The sequence below is a fragment of the Colletes latitarsis genome, unplaced genomic scaffold (genome assembly GCF_051014445.1).
Source record: "Colletes latitarsis isolate SP2378_abdomen unplaced genomic scaffold, iyColLati1 scaffold0027, whole genome shotgun sequence".
Classification (NCBI taxonomy): domain Eukaryota; kingdom Metazoa; phylum Arthropoda; class Insecta; order Hymenoptera; family Colletidae; genus Colletes; species Colletes latitarsis.
In genome coordinates, this window is record NW_027488377.1 from 3,833,656 (window position 1) to 3,858,650 (window position 24,995).

The following is a 24,995-nucleotide window of genomic DNA, read 5'->3' on the forward strand; positions in this document are numbered from 1 at the left end:
ATCGAAACCAGGTTTAATGGACTGTTCCAGTGTGGTACCACATTACTACGTGATCCAAACCAGAAAAAACCCAGGATACGTTCAACAAGTATGCGAAGAATGCGAAAGTATGTGTCTGATGAGGGCAAGTCCCAGGCCTAACCCAGACCTAACATGCGTTATCCTCTAAAATATCGATCGAAACTGGGTTTCATTTACTGTTTCAGTGTGGTACCACATTACTACGTGATCCAATCCAGAAAAAGCCATGGATCTAGCCATCAAGTATGAGAAATATGCGAAAGTATGAGCCTGATGAGGGCAAATCCTAGACCTAACCCAGACCTAACATGCGTTATCCTCTAAAATATTTATCAAGACCAGGTTTAGTTGAATGTTTCAGTGTGGTACAACATTACTACGTGATCCAAACCTGAAAAAACCCAGGATCTGTTCAACAAGTATGTGGAGAATGCGAAAGTATGTGTCTGATGAGGGCAAATCCCAGGCCTAACCTAGACATAACATGCGTTATCCTCTAAAATGTTGATCGAAACCAGGTTAAATGGACTGTTTCAGTGTGGTACCACATTACTACAGGATCCAAACTAGAAAAAGTCCAGAATCTGGCCATCAACTATGAGAAATATGCGAAAGTACGAGCCTGATGAGAGCAAATCCCAGACCTAACCAAGACCTAACATGCGTTATTCACTAAAATACTGATCGAAACCAGGTTTAATGGACTGTTCCAGAGTGGTACCACATTACTACATGATCGAAACCAGAAAAAACCCAGGATCTGTTCAACAAGTATGTGAAAAACGCGAAACTATGAGCGTGATGAGGGCAAATCCCAGACCTATCCTAGACCTAACATCAGTTATCCTCTAAAATATTGATCGAAACCAGGTTTAATCGACTATATCTGTGTGGTGCCACATTACTACGTGATCCAAACCAGAAAAATACCCAGGATCTGTTTAACAAGTATGTGAAGAACGCGGAAATATGACCCTGATGAGGGCAAATCCCAGGCCTAACCTAGACCTAACATGCGTTATCCTCAAAAATATTTATCGAAACCAGGATTAATCGACTGTTTCTGTGTGGTACAACATTACTACCTGATCCAAACCAGAAAAATACCCAGGATCTGTTCAACAAGTATGTGAAGAACGCGAAAATATGACCCTGAGGAGGGCATATCCCAGACCTATACCAGACCTAACTAGCGTTATCATATAAGATATTGATCGAAACCAGGTTTAATCGACTGTTTCAGTGTGGTACCACATTCCTACGTGATCCAAACCAGAAAAAGCCCAGAATCTGGCCATCAACTATGAGAAATATGCGAAAGTACGAGCCTGATGAGAGCAAATCCCAGACCTAACCAAGACCTAACATGCGTTATTCTCTAAAATACTGATCGAAACCAGGTTTAATGGACTGTTCCAGTGTGGTACCACAGTACTACATGATCGAAACCAGAAAAAACCCAGGATCTGTTCAACAAGTATGTGAAAAACGCGAAACTATGAGCGTGATGAGGGCAAATCCCAGACCTATCCTAGACCTAACATGAGTTATCCTCTAAAATATTGATCGAAACCAGGTTTAATCGACTATTTCTGTGTGGTGCCACATTACTACGTGATCCAAACCAGAAAAATACCCAGGATCTGTTCAACAAGTATGTGAAGAACGCGGAAGTATGACCCTGATGAGGGCAAATCCCAGGCCTAACCTAGAACTAACATGCGTTATCCTCAAAAATATTTATCGGAACCAGGTTTAATCGACTATTTCTGTGTGGTGCCACAATACTACGTGATCCAAACCAGAAAAATACCCAGGATCTGTTCAACAAGTATGTGAAGAACGCGAAAATATGACCCTGAGGAGGGCAAATCCCAGACCTATACCAGTCCTAACTAGCGTTATCATCTAAGATATTGATCGAAACCAGGTTTAATCGACTTTTTCTGTGTGGTACCACATTACTACATGATCCAAACCAGGAAAAGCAAAGAATCTGGCCATCAAGTATGCGAAATTTGCGAAAGTACGAGCCTGATAAGAGCAAATCCCAGACCTAACCTAGACCTAGCATGAGCTATTCTCAAAAATATTCATCGAAAGCAGGTTTATTCGACATTTTCAGTGTGGTACCACATTACTACGTGATCCAAACCAGAAAAAACCCAGGATACGTTCAAAAAGTATGTGAAGAATGCGAAAGCATGTGTCTGATGAGGGAAAATCCCAGGCCTAACTTAGACCTAACATGCGTTATCCTCTAAAATATCGATCGAAACTGAGTTTCATTTACTGTTTCAGTGTGGTACCACATTACTACGTGATCCAATCCAGAAAAAGCCCTGGATCTAGCCATCAAGTATGAGAAATATGCGAAAGTATGAGCCTGATGAGGGCAAATCCTAGACCTAACCCAGACCTAACATGCGTTATCCTCTAAAATATTTATCAAGACCAGGTTTAATGGAATGTTTCAGTGTGGTACCACATTACTACGTGATCCAAACCTGAAAAAACCCAGGATCTGTTCAACAAGTATGTGAAGAACGCGGAAATATGACCCTGATGAGGGCAAATCCCGGGCCTAACCTAGACCTAACATGCGTTACCCTCAAAAATATTGATCGAAACCAGGTTTAATCGACTGCTTCAGTGTGGTACCACATTACTACCTGATGCAAACCAGAAAAATACCCTGGATCTGTTCAACAAGTATGTGAAGAACGCGAAAATATGACCCTGATGAGGGCAAATCACAGGCCTAATCTAGACATAACATGCGTTATCCTCAAAAATATTGATCGAAACCAGGTTTAATGGACTGTTTCAGTGTGGTACCACTTTACTACGTGATCCAAAGCAGAAGAAGCACTCGATCAGGTCAACACGTATGCTAAAACTGCGAAAGTATGACCCTGATGAGGGCAAATCGCAGGCCTAACCTAGACCTAACATGCGTTATCCTCTAAAATATTCATCGACACCAGGTTTAATGGATTGTTTCAGTGTGGTAACACATTACTACGTGATCCAAACCAGAAAAACCCGAGATCTGTTCAACAAGTATGTGAAAAACGCGAAAGTATGAGCCTGATGAGGGCAAATCCTAGACCTAACCCAGACCTAACATGCGTTATGCACTAAAATATTTATCATGACCAGGTTTAATTGAATGTTTCAGTGTGGTACCACATTACTACGTGATCCAAACCAGAAATAGCCCAGGATCTAGCCATGAAGTATGAAAAATATGCGAAAGTATGAGCCTGATGAGGGCAAATCCTAGACATAACCCAGCCCTAACATGCGTTATCCTCTAAAATATTTATCAAGACCAGGTTTAATTGATTGTTTCAGTGTGGTACCACATTACTACGTGATCCACACCAGAAAAAACCCAGGATCCGTTCAAGAAGTATGTGAAAAATGCGAAAGTATGTGTCTGATGAGTGAAAATCTCAGGCCTAACCTAGACCTAACATGCGTTATCCTCTAAAATATTGATCGAAACCAGGTTTAATTGACCGTTTTAGTGTGGTTCCACTTTACTACGTGATCCAAAGCAGAAAAGCCCTCGATCAGGTCAACATGCATGTCAAAACTGCGAAAGTATGACCCTGATGAGGGCAAATCCCAGACCTATCCCAGACCTAACATGCGTTATCCTCAAAAATATTGATCGAAACCAGGTTTAATCGACTGTTTCAGTGTGGTACCCCATTACTACGTGATCCACACCAGAAAAAACCCAGGATCCGTTCAAGAAGTATGTGAAAAATGCGTAAGTATGAGTCTGATGAGGGCAAATCCCAGGCCTATCCCAGACATAACGTACGTTATCCTCTAAAATATTGATCGAAACCAGGTTTAGTGGACAGTTTCAGTGTGGTACCATATTACTGTGTGATCCAAACCAGAAAAAACCCAGGATCTGTTCAACAAGTATGTGAAAAATGCGAAAGTATGACCCTGATGAGGGCAAATCCCATACCTATCTCAGACCTAACTTGCGTTGTCCTCTAAAATATTGATCGAAACCAGGTTTAATTGACTGTTTTAGTGTGGTACCACTTTACTACGTGATCCATTGCAGAAAAAACCCTCGATTAGGTCAACATGTATGTTAAAACTGCGAAAGTATGACCCTGATGAGGGCAAATCCCAGGCCTAACCTAGACCTAACATGCGTTATCCTCTAAAATATTTATCAAGACCAGGTTTAATTGAATGTTTCGGTGTGGTACCACACTACTGCGTGATCCAAACCAGAAAAAACCCAGGATCTGTTCAACAAGTATGTGAAAAATGCGAAAGTATGATCCTGACGAGGGCAAATCCCAGACCTATCCCAGACCTAACTTGAGTTGTCCTCTAAAATAGTGATGGAAACCAGGTTTAATTGACTGTTTCAGTGTGGTACTACATTACTACGTGATGCAATCCAGAAATAGCCCAGGTTCTAGCCATGAATTATGAGAAATATGCGAAAGTATGAGCCTGATGAGGGCAAATCCTAGACTAACCCAGACCTAACATGCGTTATCCTCAAAAATATTGATCGAAACCAGGTTTAATGGACTGTTTCAGTGTGGTACCACATTACTACGTGATCCAAACCAGAAAAGGCCCAGAATCTGGCCATCAAGTGTGAGAAATATGCGAAAGCATGACCCTGTTGAGACTATCCCAGACCTAACTTGAGTTGTCCTCTAAAATAGTGATGGAAACCAGGTTTAATTGACTGTTTCAGTGTGGTACTACATTACTACGTGATGCAATCCAGAAATAGCCCAGGATCTAGCCATGAATTATGAGAAATATGCGAAAGTATGAGCCTGTGAGGGCAAATCCTAGACCTCACACAGGCCTAACATGCGTTATCCTCAAAAATATTGATCGAAACCAGGTTTAATGGACTGTCTCCGTGTGGTACCACATTACTACGTGAACCTAACCAGAAAAGGCCCAGAATCTGGCCATCAAGTATGAGAAATATGCGAAAGTATGACCCTGATGAGGGCAAATACCAGGCCTAACCTAGACCTAACATGCGTTGTCCTCTAAAATATTGATGGAAACCAGGTTTAATTGACTGTTTCAGTGTTGTACTACATTACTGCGTGACGCAATCCAGAAAAAGCCCAGGATCTAGCCATCAAGTATGAGAAATATGCGAAAGAATGAGTCTGATGAGAGCAAATCCCACACCTAAACTAGACCTAACATGAATTATTCTCTAAAATATTGATGGATACCAAGATTTATTGACTGTTTCAGTGTGGTACTACATTACTACGTGATGCAATCCAGAAAAAGCCTAGGATCTAGCCATCAAGTATGAGAAATATGCGAAAGAATGAGCCTGACGTGAGCAAATCCCAGACCTAACCTAGACCTAACATGAATTATTCTCTAGAATATTGATCGAAACCAGGTTTCAAGGACTGTTTTAGTGTGGTACCACATTACTACGTGATCCAAACCATAGAAAACCCAGGATCTGTTCAACAAGTATGTGAAAAATCCGAAAGTATGAATCTGATGAGGGCTAATCCCAGGCCTAACCTAGACATAACATGCGTTATCCTCTAAAATATTGATCGAAACCAGGTTGAGTGGACTGTTTCAGTGTGGTACCACATTACTGCGTGATCCAAACCAGGAAAAACCCAGTATCTAGCCATCAAGTATGTGAAATATGCGAAAGAATAAGCCTGATGAGAGCAAATCCCAGACCTAACCTAGACCTAACATGTGTTATCCTCAAAAATATTGATCGAAACCAGGTTTAATGGACTGTTTCAGTGTGGTACCACATTACTACGTGATCCAATCCAGGAAGAGCCCAGGATCTAGCCATGAAGTATTAGAAATATGCGAAAGTATGATCCTGACGAGGGCCAATCCTAGACCTAACCCAGACCTAACATGCGTTATCCTCAAAAATATTTATCAAGACCAGGTTTAATGGAATGTTTCAGTGTGGTACCACATTACTACGTGATCCAAACCTGAAAAAACTCAGGATCTGTTCAACAAGTATGTGAAGAACGCGGAAATATGACCCTGATGAGGGCAAATCCCGGGCCTAACCTAGACCTAACATGCGTTATCCTCAAAAATATTGATCGAAACCAGGTTTAATCGACTGCTTCAGTGTGGTACCACATTACTACCTGATCCAAACCAGAAAAATACCCTGGATCTGTTCAACAAGTATGTGAAGAACGCGAAAATATGGCCCTGATGAGGGCAAATTACAGGCCTAACCTAGACATAACATGCGTTATCCTCAAAAATATTGATCGAAACCAGGTTTAATGGACTGTTTCAGTGTGGTACCGCATTACTACGGGATCCAAATCAGAAAAAGCACAGAATCAGGCCATCAAGTATGAGAAATTTGCGTAAGTACGAGCCTGATGAGAGCAAATCCCAGGCCTAACCTAGACCTAACATGCGTTTCCCTCAAAAATATTTATCAGTACCAGGTTTAATTGAATGTTTCAGTGTGGTACCACATTTCTACGTGATCCAAACCGGAAAAAAACCCAGGATCTGTTCAACAAGTATGTGCAGTATGCGAAAGTATGAGTCTGATGAGGGCAAATCCCAGGCCTAACCCAGACCTAACTTGCGTTGTCCTCTAAAATATTGATGGAAACCAGGTTTAATTGACTGTTTTAGTGTGGTACCACTTTACTACGTGATCCATAGCAGAAAAAACCCTCGATTAGGTCAACATGTATGTTAAAACTGCGAAAGTATGACCCTGATGAGGGCAAATCCCAGGCCTAACCTAGACCTCACATGCGTTATCCTCTAAAATATTTATCAAGACCAGGTTTAATTGAATGTTTCAGTGTGGTACCACACTACTGCGTGATCCAAACCAGAAAAAACCCAGGATCTGTTCAACAAGTATGTGAAAAATGCGAAAGTATGATCCTGACGAGGGCAAGTCCCAGACCCATCCCAGACCTAACTTGAGTTGTCCTCTAAAATAGTGATGGAAACCAGGTTTAATTGACGGTTTCAGTGTGGTACTACATTACTACGTGATGCAATCCAGAAATAGCCCAGGATCTAGCCATGAATTATGAGAAATATGCGAAAGTATGAGACTGATGAGGGCAAATCCCCAGACCTATCCCAGACATAACTTGCGTTATCCTCTAAAATATTGATCGATACCAGGTTTAATTGACAGTTTTAGTGTGGCACCACTTTACTACGTGATCCAAAGCAGAAAAAACCCTCGATGTGTCAACATGTATGTCAAAACTGCGAAAGTATGACCCTGATGAGGGCATATCCCAGGCCTAACCTAGACCTAACATGCGTTATCCTCAAAAATATAGATCGAAACCAGGTGTAATCGACTGTTTCAGTGTGGTACCACATTACTACGTGATCCAAACCAGAAAAAAACCCAGGATCTGTTCAACAAGTATGTGAAGTATGCGAAAGTATGAATCTGATGAGGGCTAATCCCAGGCCTAACCTAGACATAACATGCGTTATCCTCTGAAATATTGATCGAAACCAGGTTGAGTGGACTGTTTCAGTGTGGTACCACATTACTGCGTGATCCAAACCAGGAGAAACCCAGTATCTAGCCATCAAGTATGTGAAATATGCGAAAGAATGAGCCTGATGAGAGCAAATCCCAGACCTAACCTAGACCTAACATGTGTTATCCTCAAAAATATTGATCGAAACCAGGTTTAATGGACTGTTTCAGTGTGGTACCACTTTACTACGTGATCCAAAGCAGAAGAAGCACTCGATCAGGTCAACACGTATGTTAAAACTGCGAAAGTATGACCCTGATGAGGGCAAATCGCAGGCCTAACCTAGACCTAACATGCGTTATCCTCTAAAATATTCATCGAAACCAGGTTTAATGGATTGTTTCAGTGTGGTAACACATTACTACGTGATCCAAACCAGAAAAACCCGAGATCTGTTCAACAAGTATGTGAAAAACGCGAAAGTATGAGCCTGATGAGGGCAAATCCTAGACCTAACCCAGACCTAACATGCGTTATCCACTAAAATATTTATCATGACCAGGTTTAATTGAATGTTTCAGTGTGGTACCACATTACTACGTGATCCGAACCAGAAATAGCCCGGGATCTAGCCATGAAGTATGAAAAATATGCGAAAGTATGAGCCTGATGAGGGCAAATCCTAGACAAAACCCAGCCCTAACATGCGTTATCCTCTAAAATATTTATCAAGACCAGGTTTAATTGATTGTTTCAGTGTGGTACCACATTACTACGTGATCCAAAGCAGAAAAGCCCTCGATCAGGTCATCATGAATGTCAAAACTGCGAAAGTATGACCCTGATGAGGGCAAATCCCAGACCTATCCCAGACCTAACATGCGTTATCCCCAAAAACATTGATCGAAACCAGGTTTAATCGACTGTTTCAGTGTGGTACCCCATTACTACGTGATCCACGCCAGAAAAAACCCAGGATCCGTTCAAGAAGTATGTGAAAAATGCGTAAGTATGAGTCTGATGAGGGCAAATCCCAGGCCTAACCTAGACATAACGTACGTTATCCTCTAAAATATTGATCGAAACTAGGTTTAATTGACCGTTTTAGTGTGGTTCCACTTTACTACGTGATCCAAAGCAGAAAAGCCCTCGATCAGGTCAACATGAATGTCAAAACTGCGAAAGTATGACCCTGATGAGGGCAAATCCCAGACCTATCCCAGACCTAACATGCGTTATCCCCAAAAATATTGATCGAAACCAGGTTTAATCGACTGTTTCAGTGTGGTACCCCATTACTACGTGATCCACGCCAGAAAAAACCCAGGATCCGTTCAAGAAGTATGTGAAAAATGCGTAAGTATGAGTCTGATGAGGGCAAATCCCAGGCCTAACCTAGACATAACGTACGTTATCCTCTAAAATATTGATCGAAACCAGGTTTAGTGGACAGTTTCAGTGTGGTACCACATTACTGTGTGATCCAAACCAGAAAAAACCCAGGATCTGTTCAACAAGTATGTGAAAAATGCGAAAGTATGACCCTGATGAGGGCAAATCCCATACCTATCTCAGACCTAACTTGCGTTGTCCTCTAAAATATTGATCGAAACCAGGTTTAATTGACTGTTTTAGTGTGGTACCACTTTACTACGTGATCCATAGCAGAAAAAACCCTCGATTAGGTCAACATGTATGTTAAAACTGCGAAAGTATGACCCTGATGAGGGCAAATCCCAGGCCTAACCTAGACCTAACATGCGTTATCCTCTAAAATATTTATCAAGACCAGGTTTAATTGAATGTTTCAGTGTGGTACCACACTACTGCGTGATCCAAACCAGAAAAAACCCAGGATCTGTCCAACAAGTATGTGAAAAATGCGAAAGTATGATCCTGACGAGGGCAAATCCCAGACCTATCCCAGACCTAACTTGAGTTGTCCTCTAAAATAGTGATGGAAACCAGGTTTAATTGACTGTTTCAGTGTGGTACTACATTACTACGTGATGCAATCCAGAAATAGCCCAGGATCTAGCCATGAATTATGAGAAATATGCGAAAGTATGAGCCTGATGAGGGCAAATCCTAGACTAACCCAGACCTAACATGCGTTATCCTCAAAAATATTGATCGAAACCAGGTTTAATGGACTGTTTCAGTGTGGTACCACATTACTACGTGATCCAAACCAGAAAAGGCCCAGAATCTGGCCATCAAGTGTGAGAAATATGCGAAAGCATGACCCTGTTGAGACTATCCCAGACCTAACTTGAGTTGTCCTTTAAAATAGTGATGGAAACCAGGTTTAATTGACTGTTTCAGTGTGGTACTACATTACTACGTGATGCAATCCAGAAATAGCCCAGGATCTAGCCATGAATTATGAGAAATATGCGAAAGTATGAGCCTGATGAGGGCAAATCCTAGACCTCACACAGGCCTAACATGCGTTATCCTCAAAAATATTGATCGAAACCAGGTTTAATGGACTGTCTCCGTGTGGTACCACATTACTACGTGAACCAAACCAGAAAAGGCCCAGAATCTGGCCATCAAGTATGAGAAATATGCGAAAGTATGACCCTGATGAGGGCAAATACCAGGCCTAACCTAGACCTAACATGCGTTGTCCTCTAAAATATTGATGGAAACCAGGTTTAATTGACTGTTTCAGTGTTGTACTACATTACTGCGTGACGCAATCCAGAAAAAGCCCAGGATCTAGCCATCAAGTATGAGAAATATGCGAAAGAATGAGTCTGATGAGAGCAAATCCCACACCTAAACTAGACCTAACATGAATTATTCTCTAAAATATTGATGGAAACCAAGATTTATTGACTGTTTCAGTGTGGTACTACATTACTACGTGATGCAATCCAGAATAAGCCTAGGATCTAGCCATCAAGTATGAGAAATATGCGAAAGAATGAGCCTGACGTGAGCAAATCCCAGACCTAACCTAGACCTAACATGAATTATTCTCTAGAATATTGATCGAAACCAGGTTTCATGGACTGTTTTAGTGTGGTACCACATTACTACGTGATCCAAACCATAGAAAACCCAGGATCTGTTCAACAAGTATGTGAAAAATCCGAAAGTATGAGTCTCATGAGGGCAAATCCCAGGCCTAACCTAGACATAACATGCGTTATCCTCTAAAATATTGATAGAAGCCACGTTGAGTGGACTGTTTCAGTGTGGTACCACATTACTACGTGATCCAATGCAGAAATAGCTCAGGATCTAGCTATGAAGTATTAGAAATATGCGAAAGTATGATCCTGACGAGGGCCAATCCTAGACCTAACCCAGACCTAACATGCGTTATCCTCAAAAATATTGATCGAAACCAGGTTTAATGGACTGTTTCAGTGTGGTACCACATTACTACGTGATCCAATCCAGGAAGAGCCCAGGATCTAGCCATGAAGTATTAGAAACATGCGAAAGTATGATCCTGACGAGGGCCAATCCTAGACCTAACCCAGACCTAACATGCGTTATCCTCAAAAATATTGATCGAAACCAGGTTTAATGGACTGTTTCAGTGTGGTACCACATTACTACGTGATCCAAACTAGAAAAAACCCAGGATCTGTTCAACAAGTATGTGAAAAACGCGAAAGTATGACCATGATGAGGGCAAATCCCAGGCCTAACCTAGACCTAACATGCGTTATCTTCTAAAATATTCATCGAAACCAGGTTTATTGGATTGTTTCAGTGTGGTAACACATTACTACGTGATCCAAACCAGAAAAAACCGAGATCTGTTCAACAAGTATGTGAAAAACGCGAAAGTATGAGCCTGATGAGGGCAAATCCTAGACCTAACCCAGACCTAACATGCGGTATCCACTAAAATATTTATCATGACCAGGTTTAATTGAATGTTTCAGTGTGGTACCACATTACTACGTGATCCAATCCAGGAAGAGCCCAGGATCTAGCCATGAAGTATTAGAAATATGCGAAAGTATGATCCTGACGAGGGCAAATCCTAGACCTAACCTAGACCTAACATGCGTTATCCTCTAAAATATTCATCGAAACCAGGTTTAATGGATTGTTTCAGTGTGGTAACACATTACTACGTGATCCACACCAGAAAAAACCCAGGATCCGTTCAAGAAGTATGTGAAAAATGCGAAAGTATGTGTCTGATGAGTGAAAATCTCAGGCCTAACCTAGACCTAACATGCGTTATCCTCTAAAATATTGATCGAAACCAGGTTTAATTGACCGTTTTAGTGTGGTTCCACTTTACTACGTGATCCAAAGCAGAAAAGCCCTCGATCAGGTCAAGATGCATGTCAAAACTGCGAAAGTATGACCCTGCTGAGGGCAAATCCCAGGTCTAACCTAGACCTAACATGCGTTATGCTCATATATATTGATCGAAACCAGGTTTAATCGACTGTTTCAGTGTGCTACAAAATTACTACGTGATTCAATCCACAAAAAGCCCAGAATCTGCCCATCAAGTATGAGAAATAGGCGAAAGAATGAGCCTGATGAGAGCAAATCCCAGACCTAACCTAGACCTAACATGTGTTATCCTCAAAAATGTTGATCGAAACCAGGTTTAATGGACTGTTTCAGTGTGGTACTACATTACTACGTGATGCAATCCAGAAATTGCCCAGGATCTAGCCATGGATTATGATAAATATGCGAAAGTATGAGACTGACGAGGGCAAATCCCAGAACTATCCCATACCTAACATGCGTTATCCTCTAAAATAGTGATCGAAACCAGGGTTAATTGACTGTTTCAGTGTGGTTATACATTACTACGTGATCCAATCCAGAAAAAGGCCAGGATCTAGCCATGAATTATGAGAAATATGCGAAAGTATGAGACTGATGAGGGCAAATCCTAGACCTAACCCAGACCTAACATGCGTTATCCTCAAAAATATTGATCGAAACCAGGTTTAATGGACTGCTTCAGAGTGGTACCACATTACTACGTGATCCAAACCAGAAAAGGCCCAGAATCTGGCCATCAAGTATGAGAAATATGCGAAAGTATGACCCTGAAGAGGGCAAATCCCAGGCCTAACCTAGACCTAACATGCGTTGTCCTCTAAAATATTGATGGAAACCAGGTTTAATTGACTGTTTCAGTGTTGTACTACATTAGTGCGTGACGCAATCCAGAAAAAGCCCAGGATCTAGCCATCAAGTATGAGAAATATGCGAAAGAATGAGACTGATGAGGGCAAATCCTAGACCTAACCCAGACCTAACATGCGTTATCCTCAAAAATATTGATCGAAACCAGGTTTAATGGACTGTTTCAGTGTGGTACCATATTACTACGTGATCCAAACTAGAAAAAACCCAGGATCTGTTCAACAAGTATGTGAAGTATGCGAAAGTATGAGTCTGATGAGGGCTAATCCCAGACCTAACCTAGACATAACATGCGTTATCCTGTAAAGTATTGATCGAAACCAGGTTGAGTGGACTGTTTCAGTGTGGTACCACATTACTATGTGATCCAAACCAGGAGAAACCCAGGATCTGTTCAACAAGTATGTGAAAAATGCGAACGTATGAACCTGATGAGGGAAAATCCTAGACCTAACCCCGACCTAACATGCGTTATCCTCTAAAATATTTATCTAGACCAGGTTTAATTGACTGTTTCAGTGTGGCATCACATTACTACGTGATCCAAACCAGTGAGAGCCCAGTATCTGGCCAACAAGAATGTGAAAAATGCGAACGTATGAACCTGATGAGGGAAAATCCCAGACCTAACCTAGACATAACATGCGTTATCCTCAAAAATATTGATCGAAACCAGGTTTAATGGACTGTTTTAGTGTGGTACCACATTACTACGTGATCTATCCCAGTAAAAGCCCGGAATCTGGCCATCAACTCTGAGAAATATACGAAAGTACGAGCCTGATGAGAGAAAATCCCAGACCTAACCAAGACCTAACATGCGTTATTCTCTAAAAAATTGATCGAAACCAGGTTTAATGGACTGTTTCAGTGAGGTACCACATTACTACCTGATCCAAATCAGAAAAATACCCAGGATCTGTTCAACAAGTATGCGAAGAACGCGAAAATATGACTCTGATGAGGGCAAATCCCAGGCCCAACCAAGACCTAACATGAGTTATTCTCTAAAATCTTGATCGAAACCACGTTGGATGGACTGTTTCAGTGTGGTACCACATTACTACGTGATCGAAACCTGAAAAAACCCAGGATCTGTTCAACAAGTATGTGAAAAACGCGAAACTATGAGCCTGAGGAGGGCAAATCCCAGACCTATCCCAGACCTAACATGCGTTATCCTCTAAAATATTGATCGAAACCAGGTTTAATGGACTGTTTCAGTGTGGTACCACATTAGTACGTGATCCAAACCAGAATAAGCCAGGGATCTGTTCAACAAGAATGTGAAAAACGCGAATGTATGACCCTGATGAGAGCAAATCCCAGACCTAACCAAGACCTAACATGCGTTATCATCTAAAATATTGATCGAAACCAGGTTTCATCGACTGTTTCAGAGTGGTACCACATTACTACGTGATCCAAACCAGAAAAAGCGCTGGATCTGGCCAGCAAGTATGAGAAGTCTGCGAAAGTATGAGCCTGATGCGGGCTAATCCTGTACCTAACCCAGACCAAACATGCGTTATCCTCTAAAATATTTATCGAGACCAGGTTGAATTGACTGTTTCAGGGCGGTACAACATTACTACGTGATCCAAACCAGTGAAAGCACAGAATCTGGCCAACAAGTTTGAGAAATATGCGAAACTATGAGCCTGATGCGAGCAAATCCTGTACCTAACCCAGACCAAACATGCGTTATCATCTAAAATATTGATCAAAACCAGGTTTAATGGACTGTTTCAGTGTGGTACCACATTACTACGTGATCCAAACCAGAAAAACCCAGGATCTGTTCAACAAGCATGTGAAGAATGCGAAGGTATGAGTCAGATGAGGACAGATCCCAGACCTATCCCAGACCTAAAATGCGTTATCATCTAAAATATTTATCAAAATCAGGTTTAATGGACTGTTTCAGTGTGGTACCACATTACTACGTGATCCAAACCAGAAAAAACCCAGGATCCGTTCAACAAGTATGTGAGGAATGCGAAAGTATGAGTCTGATGAGGGAAAATCCCAGGCCTAACCTAGACCTAACATGCGTTATCCTCTAAAATATTGATCGAAACCAGGTTTCATGGACTGTTTCAGTGTGATACCTCATTACCACGTGATCCAAACCAGAAAAAGCAACGGATCTGGCTAACAAGTATGAGAAATATGCGACAGTATGAGCCTGATGGGGGCAAATCCGACACCTAACCGTGTCCTAACCGGCGTTATCCTAAAATGTTGAACGAGACCAGGATTAATCGACTGTTTCAGTGTGGTACCACATTACTACGTGATCCAAACCAGAAAAAACCCAGGATCTGTTCAACAAGCATGGGAAGAATGCGAAGGTATGAGTCTGATGAGGGCAGATCCCAGTCCTATCCCAGACCTAACATGCGTTATCATCTAAAATATTGATCGAAACCAGGTTTCATGGACTGTTTCAGTGTGATACCACATTACCAGGAGATCCAAACCTGAAAAAGCAATGGATCTGGCTAACAAGTAAGAGATATATGCGACAGTATGAGCCTGATGAGGGCAAATCCCACACCTAACCGTGTCCTAACCGGCGTTATCCTTTAAAATGTTGATCGAGACCAGGATTAATCGACTGTTTCAGTGTGGTACCAGTTTACAACGTGATCTAAACCAGAAAACGCCAGGGATCTTTACAACAAGTATGTGAAAAATGCGAACGTATGAGCCTGACGAGGGCAAATCCCAGACCTTTCCCAGACATAACATGCGTTATCCTCAAAAATAGTGGTCGAAACCAGGTTTCATGGACTGTTTCAGTGTGATACTACATTACCACGTGATCCAAACCAGAAAAAGCAATGGATCTGGCTAACAAGTATGAGAAATATGCGACTGTATGAGCCTGATGAGGGCAAATCCCACACCAAACCGTGTCCTAACCGGCGTTATCCTATAAAATGTTGAACGAGACCAGGATTAATGGACTGTTTCTGTGTGGTACCACTTTACTACGTGATCCAAACCAGAAAAAGCCCCAGAATCTGGCCATCAAGTATGAGAAATATGCGAACATACGAGCCTGATGAGAGCAAATCACAGACCTAACCAAGACCTAACATGCGTTATTCACTAGAATATTGATCGATACCAGGTTTAATCGACTGTTTCAATGTGGTACCACATTACTACGTGATCCAAACCAGAAAAAAACCAAGGATCTGTACAACAAGTATGTGAAGAATGCGAAAGTACGAGCCTAACGAGGGCAATTCCCAGACCTATCCCAGACATAACTTGCGTTATCGTCTAAAATATTGATCGATACCAGGTTTAATCGAACGTTTCAGTGTGGTGCCACATTACTACGTGAGCCAAACCAGAAAAAAACCCAGAATCTGGCCATCAACTATGAGAAATATGCGAAAGTATGAACCTGCTGAGGGCAAATCCCAGGCCTAACCTAGACCTAACATGCGTTATCATCTAAAATATTGATCGAAACCAGGTTTAATGGACTGTTTCAGTGTGGTACCACATTACTACGTTATCCAGACCAGAAAAATACCCAGGATCTGTTCAACAAGTATGTGAAGAACGCGAAAATATGACTCTGATGAGGGCAAATCCCAGGCCCAACCTAGACATAACATGCGTTATCCTCTAAAATATTGATCGAAACCAGGTTTAATGGACTGTTTCAGTGAGGTACCACATTACTACGTGATCCAGTCCAGAAAAAGCCCTGGATCTAGCCATCAAGTATGAGTAATATGCGAAAGTATGAGCCAGATGAGGGCAAATCCTAGACCTAACCCAGACCTAACATGCGTTATCCTCTAAAATATTTATCAAGACCAGGTTTAATTGAATGTTTCAGTGTGGTACCACATTACTACGTGATCCTAACCTGAAAAAACCCAGGATCTGTTCAACAAGTATGTGGAGAATGCGAAAGTATGTGTCTGATGAGGGCAAATCCCAGGACTAACCTAGACATAACATGCGTTATCCTCTAAAATATTGATCGAAACCAGGTTAAATGGACTGTTTCAGTGTGGTACCACATTACTATGTGATCCAAACCAGAAAAATACCCAGGATCTGTTCAACAAGTATGTGAAAAACGCGAAACTATGAGCCTGATGAGGGCAAATCCTAGACCTAACCCAGACCTTACATGCGTTATCCTGTAAAATATTTATCAAGACCAGGTTTAATTGAATGTTTCAGTGTGGTACCACATTACTACGTGATCCAAACCTGAAAAAAACCCAGGATCTGTTCAACAAGTATGTGAAGAATGCGAAAGTATGAGCCTGACGAGGGCAAATCCCAGGCGTAACCTAGACCGAACATGCGTTATCATCTAAAATATTCATCGAAACCAGGTTCAATGGAATGTTTCAGTGTGGTACCACATTACTACCTGATGCAAACCAGAAAAATACCCATGATCTGTTCAACAAGTATGTGAAGAACGCGAAACTACGAGCCTGATCAGGGCAAATCCCAGACCTATCCCAGACCTAACTTGCGTTATCCTCTAAAACATTGATCCAAACCAGGTCTAATGGACTGTTTCAGTGTGGTACCACTTTACTACGTGATACAAAGCAGAAAAAACCCTCGATCAGGTCAACATGTATGTTAAAACTGCGAAAGTATGACCCTGATGAGGGCAAACCCCAGGCCTAACCTAGACCTAACGTGTCCTCTAAAATATTGATGGAAACCATGTTTAATTGACTGTTTCATGGTTGTACTTCATTACTACGTGATGCAATCCAGAAAAAGCCCAGGATCTAGCCATGAAGTATGAGAAATATGCGAAAGAATGAGCCAGATGAGAGCAAATCCCAGACCTAACCCAGACCGAACATGAATTATTCTCTAAAATATTGATCGAAACCAGATTAAATTGACTGATTCAGTGTGGTACCACATTACTACGTGATCCAATCCAGAAATAGCCCAGGATCCAGCCATGAAGTATGAGAAATATGCGAAAGTATGAGCCTGATGGGGGCAAATCCTAGACCTAACCTAGACCTAACATGCGTTATCCTCTAAAATATTTATCAAGACCAGGTTTAATTGATTGTTTCAGTGTGGTACCACATTACTACGTGATCCACACCAGAAAAAACCCAGGATCTGTTCAACATGTATGTGAAAACCGCGAAAGTATGAGCCTGATGAGGGCGAATCCCAGACCTATCCCAGACCTAACTTGCGGTATCCACTAAAATATTGATCGAAACCAGGTTTAATTGACTGTTTCAGTGTGGTACCACATTACTGCGTGATCCAAACCAGAAAAAACCCAGGATCTGTTCAACAAGTATGTGAAAAATGCGAAAGTATGACACTGATGAGAGCAAATCGCAGAACTATCCCAGACCTAACTTGCGTCGTCCTCTAAAATATTGATCGAAACCAGGTTTAATTGACTGTTTTAGTGTGGTACCACTTTACTACGTGATCCAATGCAGAAAAACCCAGGATCAAGCTATGAAGTATGAGAAATATGCGAAAGTATGGGTCTGAAGGGGGCAAATCCCAGGCCTAACCTAGACCTAGCATGGGTTATCCTCAAAAATATTGATCGAAGCCAGGTTTTGTGGACTTTTTCAGTGTGGTACCATATTACTGCGCGATCCAAACCAGAAAAAAACCCAGGATCTGTTCAACAAGTATGTGAAGAATGCGAAAGTATGAGTCTGGTGAGAGAAAATCCCAGGCCTAACCTAGACCTAACATGCGTTATCCTGAAAAATATTGATCGAAACCTGGTTCAATCGACTGTCCCAGTGTGGTACCACATTACTATGTGATCCAAACCAGAAAATATCCCAGGATCTGTTCAACAAGTATGTGAAAAACGCGAAAGTATGAGCCTGATCAGGGCAAATCCCAGGCCTAACCTAGACCTAACATGCGTTATCCTCAAAAATATTGATCGAAACCAGGTTTAATCGATTGTTTCAATGTGGTACCACATTACTACGTGATCCGAAGCAGAAATAGCCCAGGATCTAGCCATGAAGTATTAGAAATATGCGAAAGTATGAGCCTGATGAGGGCAAATCCTAGACGGTCGCCAGACCTAACATGCGTTATCCACTAAAATATTTATCAAAACCAGGTTTAATTAAATGTTTCAGTGTGGTACCACATTACTACGTGATCCAAACCAGAAAAAAACCCAGGATCTGTTCAACAAGTATGTGAAGTGTGCGAAAGTATGTGTCTGATGAGGCCAAATCCCAGACCTATCCCAGACCTAACTTTCGTTATCCTCTAAAATATTGATCGAAACCAGGTTTAATCGACTGTTTCAGTGTGGTACCACATTACTACGTGATCCAAACCAGAAAAAACCCAGGATCAGTTCAACAAGTATGTGAAAAACGCGAAAGTATGAGCCTGATGAGGGCGAATCCCAGACCTATCCCAGACCTAACTTGCTGTATCCTCTAAAATATTGATCGAAACCTGGTTTAATTGACTGCTTCAGTGTGGTACCACAATACTACGTGATCCAATCCTTAAATAGCCCAGGATCTAGCCATGAAGTATGAGAAATATGCGAAAGTATGAGCCTGATGAGGGCAAATCCTAGACCTAACCCAGACCTATCATGCGTTATCCTCTAAAATATTGATCGAAACCAGGTTTAATGGACTGTTTCAATGTGGTACCACATTACTACGTGATCCAAAGCAGAAATAGCGCAGGATCTAGCCATGAAGTATGAGAAATATGCGAAAGTATGAGCCTGAGGAGGGCAAATTCTAGACCTAACCCACACCTAATATGCGTTATCCTCTAAAATATTTATCAAAACCAGGTTTAGTTGAATGTCTCAGTGTGGTAACACATTACTACGTGAACGAAACCAGAAAAAACCCAGTATCCGTTCAACAAGTATGTGAAGAATGCGAAAGTAAGAGTCTGATCAGTGAAAATCCCAGGGCTAACCTAGACCTAACATGCGTTATCCTCTAAAACATTGATCCAAACCAGGTCTAATGGACTGTTTCAGTGTGGTACCACTTTACTACGTGATACAAAGCAGAAAAAACCCTCGATCAGGTCAACATGTATGTTAAAACTGCGAAAGTATGACCCTGATGAGGGCAAACCCCAGGCCTAACCTAGACCTAACATGTCCTCTAAAATATTGATGGAAACCATGTTTAATTGACTGTTTCAGTGTTGTACTTCATTACTACGTGATGCAATCCAGAACAAGCCCAGGATCTAGCCATGAAGTATGAGAAATATGCGAAAGAATGAGCCAGATGAGAGCAAATCCCAGACCTAACCCAGACCGAACATGAATTATTCTCTAAAATATTGATCGAAACCAGGTTAAATTGACTGTTTCAGTGTGGTACCACATTACTACGTGATCCAATCCAGAAATAGCCCAGGATCCAGCCATGAAGTATGAGAAATATGCGAAAGTATGAGCCTGATGGGGGCAAATCCTAGACCTAACCTAGACCTAACATGCGTTATCCTCTAAAATATTTATCAAGACCAGGTTTAATTGATTGTTTCAGTGTGGTACCACATTACTACGTGATCCACACCAGAAAAAACCCAGGATCTGTTCAACATGTATGTGAAAACCGCGAAAGTATGAGCCTGATGAGGGCGAATACCAGACCTATCCCAGACCTAACTTGCGGTATCCTCTAAAATATTGATCGAAACCAGGTTTAATCGATTGTTTCAATGTGGTACCACATTACTACGTCATCCAAAGCAGAAATAGCCCAGGATCTAGCCATGAAGTATTAGAAATATGCGAAAGTATCAGCTTGATGAGGGCAAATCCTAGACGTTACCCAGACCTAACATGCGTTATCCTCTAAAATATTTATCAAAACCAGGTTTAATTGTATGTTTCAGTGTGGTACCACATTACTACGTGATCCAAACCAGTAAAAACCCAGGATCCGTTCAACGAGTATGTGAAGAATGCGAAAGTATGAGTCTGATGAGTGAAAATCCCAGGCCTAACCTAGACCTAACATGAGTTATCCTCAAAAATATTGATCGAAACCAGGTTTAATCGATTGTTTCAATGTGGTACCACACTACTACGTGATCCAAACCAGAAAAAACCCAGGATCTGTTTAACATGTATGTGAAAAACGCGAAAGTATGAGCCTGATAAGGGCAAATCCCAGGCCTAACCTAGACCTAACATGCGTTATCCTCAAAAATATTGATCGAAACCAGGTTTAATCGATTGTTTCAATGTGGTACCACATTACTACGTCATCCAAAGCAGAAATAGCCCAGGATCTAGCCATGAAGTATTAGAAATATGCGAAAGTATCAGCTTGATGAGGGCAAATCCTAGACGTTACCCAGACCTAACATGCGTTATCCTCTAAAATATTTATCAAAACCAGGTTTAATTGTATGTTTCAGTGTGGTACCACATTACTACGTGATCCAAACCAGTAAAAACCCAGGATCCGTTCAACGAGTATGTGAAGAATGCGAAAGTATGAGTCTGATGAGTGAAAATCCCAGGCCTAACCTAGACCTAACATGCGTTATCCTCTAAAATATTGATCGAAACCAGGTTTAATTGACTGTTTCAGCGTGGTACCACATTACTATGTGATACAATCCAGAAATACCTCAGGATCTAGCCATGAAGTATGAGAAATATGAGAAAGTATGAGCCTGAGAAGGGCAAACCCTAGACCTAACCCACACCTAACATGCGTTGTCCTCTAAAATATTTATCAAAACCAGGTTTAATTGACTGTTTTAGTGTGGCATCACATTACTACGTGATCCAAACCAGTGGAAGCCCAGGATCTGACCAACAAGAATGAGAAAAATGCGAAAGAATGAGCCGGACGAGAGCAAATCCCAGACCTAACCTAGCCCTAACATGAATTATTCCCTAAAATATTGATCGAAACCAGGTTTAATTGACTGTTTCAGTGTGGTCCCACATTACTACGTGATCCAATCCAGAAAAAACCCAGGATCTGTTTAACAAGTATGTGAAAAACGCGAAAGTATGAGCCTGATGAGGGCAAATCCCAGACCTATCCCAGACATAACTTGCGTTATCCTCTAAAATATTGATCGAAACCAGGTTTAATCGACTGTTTCGGTGTGGTACCACATTACTACGTGATCCGAACCAGAAAAAACCCAGGATCAGTTCAACAAGTATGTGAAAAACGCGAAAGTATGAGCCTGATGAGGGCGAATCCCAGATCTATCCCAGACCTAACTTGCGTTATCCTCTAAAATATTGATCGAAACCAGGTTTAATTGACTGTTTCAGCGTGGTACCACATTACTATGTGATACGATCCAGAAATAGCTCAGGATCTAGCCATGAAGTATGAGAAATATGCGAAAGTATGAGCCTGAGAAGGGCAAATCCTAGACCTAACCCACACCTAACATGCGTTGTCCACTAAAATATTTATCAAAACCAGGTTTAATTGAATGTTTCAGTGTGGTGACACATTACTACGTGAACGAAACCAGAAAAAACCCAGGATCCGTTCAACAAGTATGTGAAGAATGCGAAAGTAAGGGTCTGATGAGTGAAAATCCCAGGGCTAACCTAGACCTAACATGCGTTATCCTCTAAAACATTGATCCAAACCAGGTCTAATGGACTGTTTCAGTGTGGTACCACTTTACTACGTGATACAAAGCAGAAAAGACCCTCGATCAGGTCAACATGTATGTTAAAACTGCGAAAGTTTGACCCTCATGAGGCCTAATCCCAGGCCTAACCTAGACCTAACATGCGTTATCCTCTGAAATATTGATGGAAACCAGGTTTAATTGATTGTTTCAGTGTGGTACCACATTACTACGTGATCCACACCAGAAAAAACCCAGGATCTGTTCAACATGTATGTGAAAACCGCGAAAGTATGGGTCTGAAGGGGGCAAATCCCAGGCCTAACCTAGACCTAGCATGGGTTATCCTCAAAAATATTGATCGAAGCCAGGTTTAATTGACTGTTTCAGTGTGGTACCACATTACTACGTGATCCAAACCAGTAAAAACCCAGGATCCGTTCAACAAGTATGTGAGGAATGCGAAAGTATGAGTCTGATGAGCGAAAATCCCAGGCCTAACCTAGACATAACATGCCTTATCCTCTAAAATATTGATCGAAACCAGGTTTAGTGGACAGTTTCAGTGTGGTACCACATTACTGCGTGATCCAAACCAGAAAAAACCCAGGATCTGTTCCACAAGTATGTGAAAAATGCGAATGTATGACCCTGATGAGAGCAAATCCCAGAACTATCCCAGACCTAACTTGCGTCGTCCTCTAAAATATTGATCGAAACCAGGTTTAATTGACTGTTTTAGTGTGGTACCACTTTACTACGTGATCCAATGCAGAAAAACCCAGGATCTAGCTATGAAGTATGAGAAATATGCGAAAGTATGGGTCTGAAGGGGGCAAATCCCAGGCCTAACCTAGACCTAGCATGGGTTATCCTCAAAAATATTGATCGAAGCCAGGTTTTGTGGACTTTTTCAGTGTGGTACCATATTACTGCGTGATCCAAACCAGAAAAAAACCCAGGATCTGTTCAACAAGTATGTGAAGAATGCGAAAGTATGAGTCTGATGAGTGAAAATCCCAGGCCTAACCTAGACATAACATGCCTTATCCTCTAAAATATTGATCGAAGCCAGGTCTAGTGGACTGTTTCAGTGTGGTACCATATTACTGCGTGATGCAATCCAGAAAAAGCCCAGGATCTAGCCATCAAGTATGAGAAATATGCGAAAGAATGAGCCTGATGAGGGAAAATCCAAGGCCTAACCTAGACCTAACATGCGTCATCCTCAAAAATATTGATGGAAACCAGGTTTAATCGATTGTTTCAATGTGCTACCACATTACTACGTGATCCAAAGCAGAAATAGCCCAGGATCTAGCCATGAAGTATTAGAAACATGCGAAAGTATGAGCCTGATGAGGGCAAATCCTAGACGTTACCCAGACCTAACATGCGTTATCCACTAAAATATTTATCAAAACCAGGTTTAGTGGACAGTTTCAGTGTGGTACCACATTACTACGTGATCCAAACCAGAAAAAACCCAGGATCTGTTCAACAAGTATGTGAAAAATGCGAAAGTATGACCCTGATGAGAGCAAATCCCAGAACTATCCCAGACCTAACTTGCGTCGTCCTCTAAAATATTGATCGAAACCAGGTTTAATTGACTGTTTTAGTGTGGTACCACTTTACTACGTGATCCAATGCAGAAAAACCGAGGATCTAGCTATGAAGTATGAGAAATATGCGAAAGTATGGGTCTGATGGGGGCAAATCCCAGGCCTAACCTAGACCTAGCATGAATTATTCCCTAAAATATTGATCGAAACCAGGTTTAATTGACTGTTTCAGTGTGGTCCCACATTACTACGTGATCCAAACCAGAAAAAACCCAGGATCCGTTCAACAAGTATGTGAAGAATGCGAAAGTATGAGTCTGGTGAGAGAAAATCCCAGGCCTAACCTAGACCTAACATGCGTTATCCTGAAAAATATTGATCGAAACCTGGTTTAATCGACTGTCCCAGTGTGGTACCACATTACTATGTGATCCAAACCAGAAAATAACCCAGGATCTGTTCAACGAGTATGTGAAGTGTGCGAAAGTATGAGTCTGATGAGGGCAAATCCCAGACCTATCCCAGACCTAACTTTCGTTATCCTCAAAAATATTGATCGAAGCCAGGTTTAGTGGACTGTTTCAGTGTGGTACCACATTACTGCGTGATCCAAACCAGAAACTCCAGGATCTGTTTAACAAGTATGTGAAAAATGCGAAAGTGTGACCCTGATGAGGGCAAATCCCAGACCTATGCCAGACCTAACTTGCGTTGTCCTCTAAAATATTGATGGAAACCAGGTTTAATTGTCTGTTTCAGTGTGGTACTACATTACTACGTGATGCAATCCAGAAAAAGCCCAGGATCTAGCCATCAAGTATGAGAAATATGCGAAAGAATGAGCCTGATGAGGGAAAATCCAAGGCCTAACCTAGACCTAACATGCGTCATCCTCAAAAATATTGATCGAAACCAGGTTTAATCGACTGTTTCAGTGTGGTACCACATAACTACGTGATCCAAACCAGAAAAAAACCCAGGATCTGTTCAACAAGTATGTGAAGAATGCGAAAGTATGAGTCTGATGAGTGAAAATCCCAGGCCTAACCTAGACCTAACATGCGTTATCCTCAAAAATATTGATCGAAACCAGGTTTAATCGATTGTTTCAATGTGG